This window comes from Orycteropus afer, unplaced genomic scaffold (assembly GCF_000298275.1).
Source record: "Orycteropus afer afer isolate SDZICR_OR568_19922 unplaced genomic scaffold, OryAfe1.0 scaffold00168, whole genome shotgun sequence".
Lineage (NCBI taxonomy): Eukaryota > Metazoa > Chordata > Mammalia > Tubulidentata > Orycteropodidae > Orycteropus > Orycteropus afer.
In genome coordinates, this window is record NW_006921755.1 from 4702544 (window position 1) to 4710027 (window position 7484).

Below are 7484 nucleotides of genomic sequence, written 5' to 3' on the forward strand. Positions count from 1 at the left end.
ACTTTTTTATTTAAGGAGTCTTGTAATTGTGCTTCTTGTAAATACTAGATTATTGTTTTTTCTTTAAAATTCAGTCTGAAAAGCTTTTTCTTTTATTGTAATATTTATTCCATTTAACTTTAATATAATTTCCCATATATTTGGTTTTAAATTTACATCTCTTATTTTCAACTTTTCCCGACTTCTCTACATTGCTCTTTCTTTTCTAAACTTTTCCTTTATTAGCTTTTTAATTGTGAATTTTTCTATTCTTTCAATCTTGACTCTAGATATAAAAAACTCATTCTTGTGTTGTTTTTATAATCTAATATAAATTGTCAGAAGGAAGGTTGGGCAATCTACTTCCATAGTGATACCACCTTGGAAACCTAAGGAGAGGTCGCTGTGAGTTGGATCCGGCAACAGCAGTGATACTTTTCATACTTCCCAAACAATTCAAGGGACTTAGAATACTTTCACTCCACTCATCACACTCATGGCTTTTATGTTATTTTCATATATTTTAATTGTACATATATTTTAAATCCTATACAACATTGTCTTTAATGTTTTAATCCCTTGATATCAATTTAGATTTACCCTTATCTTTACCCTTCTCTTGGTGCATTATTCCTTCTCACATTCCCTGCTCACCTCTGGGATCATTTTCCCTCTGCCTGAAGAACTTTCTCAAGTATTTCCGTTAGGGTGGATCTGTTGATGATACATTCTCCTAGGTTTTGCTTATCACAAAATGTCATTATTTTGCATTAGTCTTTGAAGAATATTATTATAAGATAAAGAATTCTTTGTTAACAGTTATTTTCTTTTAGCACATTGAAAATAACATTCTTTTATCTTTTATGATTGGCTATCAGCTAATTTGTGGGGATCTTTGGCTTCTTTTTACATATTCTCCTATATGGGATTTAAAATCTCACTGTAATGGACCTAAGTGTGATTTTCTTTACATTGGTTCTGTTTGGAGTTCACAGGGTTTTTGAACTTGCTTAATGATTTGGCTGGAAATTTGAAAAATTCTCTTTTTTTTTTCTTTCAGCACTCTAATTTTAGCTTTTACACTTGGTATATGCTATGCATACACATACACACATATTATCTATTAATCTATCATCTATCAAGATATATGTTTGTGTGTATATATACATATAAATATATATATGTATATATATATATATATACACATATATATATGTATATATGTTGTTGTTGTTATGTGCCGTTGAGTCGGACCCATCCCATAGCGACCCCTCCTTGGGTTTCCCAGGCAGTATCACTACAGAAATAGATTGCCCTATCTTCCTTCTGAGGAGTGGCTGGTGGATTTGAACTGCCAGCCCTCTGTTTAGCAGTCAAGTGCCTTAGCCACTATGCTACCAGAGCTTCCTACGTATATACATACATACATACATACATACATACACACACGTACACTCACACCCACGTGTGTGTGTGTATATATATATATATGTATATATATATAGAGAGAGAGAGAGAGAGTGAGAGAGCGAGCGAGCGAGCTCTGGTAGCATATAGTGCCTAAGGCACTTGACTGCAGAGCAAAAGGCTGGAGGTTCAAACCCACCAGCCACTCCTAGAAAGGAAGGTGGGGCAATCTACTTCCATAGTGATACTGCCTCGGAAACCCAAGGAAGGGTCGCTATGAGTCAGGTCTGACTCCACGGCACATAACAACAACAACAACAAATATATATACACACACACACACACACACACACACACACATGGGAGCTCTGGTAGCATAGTGCCTAAGGCACTTGACTGCTAACCAGAAGGTTGGCGGTTCAAATCCACCAGCCACTCCTCCGAAGGAAGATGGGGCAATCTACTTCCGTAGTGATACTGCCTCAGCAACCTAAGGAGGGGTCACTATGAGTTGGTTCGACTCCACGGCACATAACAGCAACAAAACAACAATACACACACACACACATATGTGTGTGTGTGTGTGTGTGTGTATATATATATATATATATATATACATAAATATATGGAGCTATGGTAGTGTATTGCCTAAGGCACTTGACTACTAACCAGAAGACTGGTGGTTCAAACCCACCAGCCACTCCTAGGAAGAAAGATGGGGCGATCTACTTTCGTAGTGATACTGCCTCGGCAACCCAAGGAGGAGTTGCCATGAGTCCGGTTGACTCCGTGGCACATAACAACAGCAAAACAACAGTACACACACACACACACACACATATGTCTCTCTGTGTGTATCTATCTATCTATCTATCCATCTATATGCAGCTCTGCTAGTGTAGTGCCTATGGCACTTGACTACTAACTAGAAGGCTGGTGGTTCAAACCCACCAGCCACTCCTAGGAAGAAAGATGGGGAAGAAAGATGGGGCAATCTACTTCTGTAGTGATACTGCCTTGGCAACCCAAGGAGGGGTCGCTATGAGTCAGGTCTGACTTGATGGCACATAACAACAACAACATATATATATATGGCTGTGTGTTGTTCAGTTTTTCTTATTTTTGGTGAGAATTCATCTATAATAAGCTAGTCCCTCATTTCCAGAAAATGAAAATGTCTGATATATTGAATGATATAATCATTCAGTTTGTTCAATGGAAAAAAAAATTCTCTAATGTTTTGCAAGAAATCCTGAAATGTAATCCTGAACTTGAAATTATGTTCATAGAATTTGATGCTAAAAACAGAAGTCAGGAAAGAAAGTGAGGGAGGGAGAGAAAAGAAGACAGTTTGTCAGAGAAACTGGAGGAAGGGAAAGAGAAAAAGAGAGAGGAGAAATGAGAGTGGAAAGAAGATAGGAGGACTTATTTTTTTTTTTAAGTTTTTGTCATGACTTGGGTGAAATTTTACACAGGAGATTTATTTTTCATGTAACAATTCATATACATTTTGTTTCACAATCACAATTACAATCCCCTCAATATAACAACTCTCTTTCCACTTCCTCTTTCCCTGTGTCCTTCCTACCTATGCATTTCTACCTCCCTAGCTTTCTCCTTGCCCAAACGCTGCCCTTCTGGTTGATCTCATGGTTGATTATTCTAATGAGTGCATCTTCCTGGTATAATTGCTCAGCCTATAGGCCTGTCTGATGTTTGGCTGAGGGTTAAACTTTATGTATGCTTACTTCCAATTACTGTTTATATGTTTATTTGGGAATGGAATTAGTGAGTTTAATTCCAGGCCCAAAAGCTTGGGGGTTTCACCAATCTTTAACCAACCTGGTCTTTTTAATGCTTTTGAATGTTGTTCCAGATTTTTCTCCCACTCTATCCAGGATCTCTGATTTTGATCCTTTTCTGAGTGGTTGGCAGTAGTAGCTGAGCACCATCAAGTTTTTCTGGTTTCAGGGTCATGTAAGTTATGAGGTTAAGAGGGTCCTTTAATCCTTTGGATTAATTGTACCATGTGTCTTTGACTCCTTCATTCTTCTTTGCTCCAGATAAAGAGAGACCAATACTTGCATCTTAGATGACCACTTGTAAGCTTTATAGGACAATGCCCTATGGCATTATGTTGTGCCAATTAAGCTTGATATCCCCCACCACCATGGTCCTGAGCCCACAGGCCCAGTAACTCCCTCCCTCAAAGTGCTTTGTTGCCAGTTAGCTCTATCATGTATATAAACATTTTTATAACACATACAAGTACATATGTAGGAATATCGTCTGCCAAACCTATATATAATCATGGTTATATTCCCATTTGCCTACCCATACCTGATCATCTTGCCTGTCTACCTATGTATCCACTTGTAGATTAATGTTTTTTTTTTATCACTGATAATGCAGTATTGTGTATGTAACAGTGTTTACCTTGGCTGTCTGTACCTCTTGTGCACCTCTCTGTGTCTTCCTTTTCCTTGGTGATATTGTGCTGGTGACCTGCTTTTGTTGTATTGTCTTTCCCTTAACCCTAATCAACACATGTTTCTTAACTAGTTAGCAATTTCCCTCCTTTTCCTTCTGATCCCTGGTAAACAACAAAGAAACTTTCCTTCTCTGTGTAAAACTTTCCTTCACTTTTTATAATAACAGACTCATACAATGTCTGTTCTGATTGACTTATTTCACTCAACATAATGTCCTCCAAGTTCACCCACAGTATGAGGTGATTTGTGGATTCTTCATTATTCTTTACTTTTGCATAGTATTGATAGCAAGACTTTTAATTAAGCTCTTGAAGCCCCTTCTTATATAACATGGAACCCTGGTTGTGCAGTGGTTAATGCGTTCTGGCTTGGTGGGAGAAGATTAGACAGTCTGCTTCTGTAATGATTACAGCCTTGGAAACACTATGGGGTAGTTCTACTCTGCTGTATTGGGTTGCTATGAGTTGGAACCACTTGACAGCAGTGGGTTTTTCTTTTTCTTTTTGATTTTACATATTTTACATTTTAAAATTTCAAGAAGACATTCTAAGTGTGTGAGGAATAGTCTCTCTTTTTCTTGGTCTTTCTCTTCTGCCTGCACAGTCTTTAAATTCTCTTTTATTTCTTTTACTTAAAAGCTTCCAAATACTCAATCTTTCTTGAAAAGAAGAGATACCAAGGCAGACTTGAGAGAACAGATTGTTATAGATTTCTACAAAGGCTTCATCCTTTAGCTATGTCTCTATCTTTCTGATTATTTTATCTTGTGTTGTTCTTGTGTCTGTCACTTCTTGTTGTTTCATCCAACCAGGATGGGAAGTTCATGGACAGCCCAGTCACTGGATGCAGCCCACCACTGTCCTTTATTTAGACTCTTTATTGGACTTTAGATCTAAAGCACATACTGCCAGCACTTTTGTACACAATCCAGTGAAGGCTGAGAGTGAACTCTCCCCTGTTTTCTCTTTCCACCTCTGACCTTCTTTCAGGCTTTTCTTTGGTGTTCCTGGACATTTGCCTGATGTCCAGAGTTGCCTGCAGCCTGACAAGACAGAGTGACTCACCTAGCTTCAGAACAACATTCATAGGTGCCAACACAAAGTAGACCAGATACACCATCCAAAATACCCCTTCCAGGTTATTCCAAACCCAGGACTAAGCCAGGAGTTGTTCCAAAAATACATCACTATATTTTGGCCCAAGTGTCACTTCCCTACTTGGCAAGCTAGGGCTAGAGAAATTGGAACTGAGATTACCTGTTATCCTTACTTATATTCTTTCCTTTCAGATATATATCATTTACTTGACCCATCTGTAATATGACACAGTTGCTTCAGCTTTTCAGTTATTTACAGCATATCAGAAAACAGTGGAAACTCTACAACTTGTCTCCCACCTATTCTTTAGCTCCCAAAGAGCCAAACTATTCTCTTCATACTAATCGAATATTTTTGAGTGATGAAATAATTGAATGAATATTTGTTAGACACTTATACTTTCATATTATGGCCTAGATAACTACTTAAATACATGTGCGAGGTTTTATGTGTTCTTTTTCTTTTTTTCTTGGCCTATGCAATCATACCCATCCTTCAGAGTTCTGTCAAGAATGCTCTGCTTGCTATCCCAGTGCACTTCCTATCTTTATAAATTAATGATTAATGCAGTTACATTTTTATTACTCATTGTGAGTAATCAAAAACTGTCTTTAATTAGTACTAAGACCATTTTATGTAAATATACCTTGGATGTAAGTATCTTTGTATTAATTGTCCTAACAGTCTTCTTTAATCTTCAAAGCCCAAAGCAGGTCAGATAGTATGTCTTTATTCTAAATTTAAAGATGATAAAGCTGTTCATGGACATACCCTTGCCCAGTGAAGACAGGATTGAACTAAACATTCTTACTCCAAACTCTGTGACTTCAACATACTGTTTCTCATTTGGTAAAATCTTCTTCAGCCTTCAACAAAGTCTTTCACAAGTCATAGGGACTCAAAAAGAGAAAAAATGAATAAATGAATATATGTAAGCTTTCTTTCAGTTACTGCTTATATATTTATTTGGGAATGCACCTAGTTGATATTTGCATCAGAGGAAAAGAAGAACTCCTTCCTCCTCCTGAGGGTATTGAATATGGATATATGGAGATAAGCAAACAAATGCAATAAATAAATAAGTAACCTTAGTTGTAGTTGTGTGCCATCTAGTCAATTCTGACTCATAGCAGCCCTTTATAACAAAGTAGAATTGCCCTATAGGGTTTCCTGGATGTAATTTTTATAGGACCAGTTCACCAGGTCTTTAGCAATGACTAAAATCCCAATGCAAAAATGGATTCCATGGTGTCAAGTCCATGTTTCTAAGTTCTACATCAAATTGGGTAGATGGGCTTATTTCCCAAGAGGCCAACTTCTGATCTGTGCCTTAATTTATTCTTATCTTATTTAGATACACTAATAGGCCTTCCCTTGTATATGGACATACTGGTTAACATCCAAAACACATACAGATAGCACTGCCAAACTGATATCATGACCATCTTCCTTAACCCAGCTCTCTTGGCAATTGTATGAACCATTTTGAGTTAGTTCGTATTGCAGGGAAAAAACAAAAGTTGCTTTCTTCAGGCTGAGACCAGAGCTTCCAGGAATTGGCGTCTCCAGTTCCTGGAAGGTTTTGAAAACTATCTGTACATTGCCTTTCTGACATGCCAGTAGAGATTGTAAAATAGTATCACCACTACTACTAATTTTCTATCTTGATCAAGAAAACTGAGCTTTTCAAAGAGAGAGAGAGAGAGAGAGAGAAAGAGAGAGAGAGAAAGAAAAGGAAAGAGAGAGAAATGTTAATGATAGGTTCTTGAACGTTATTACCATTACTATAAATTATCTTTTGTGCTAGAACAGCCCATTTGGTGCCAGAAATAATTCAAAACCTTTACAACACAAAACAGTGAGGTTTTAGCACAATTCAGTCTAGACAGAAATTGTGTGACAATACTGTTAAATCATTATTGTGAAGTTAAAAAAAAATAAAGTAAGTGATGCAAAATTACTTTTAATTGCTTCTTGGTGCCAGGTTCTGCCCCTTTAGCTAAACTAGTTTTCCTTGATACTTTCTCTGTCCCAAAAGATTTTTCAAGTAACTCCCCTGATGACAGGCAGTGATTTAAACTGTAAAAGTTGATGGTGAAGTTTTACCTGTGCTCAAATTCAGATTGGCCATCGCCTCTTCAGTTCAGCTCAGCATTGCCAATTCTTCAGTATACCTGCATTGGGGAATGTAGGCTCCCTATCCTGCCAAGACTAGTGCCAACTGTTTCATAACTTGGCAGAACTAAAGTGCTGCTGTAAGTCAGGACAGTGTCCTAGCAACCACGTGACTCACCTCTTCAATTATCTCATTATTCTCTTACCCTAAATTTGGAGAAAGTTCATAATTTCCTCCCAATATATTTTCCTGTCAGAATTCAGTTTCTCTTTTAATTATATACAGGAAAGGAGATTTTCATTGTGGTGGTGGGTTTCTTTTCCTTTGCACTTGGGGCATTTTAAATTAGAATACATTCTTCGTGAACACACATACAAATTAAAACTTCATCTG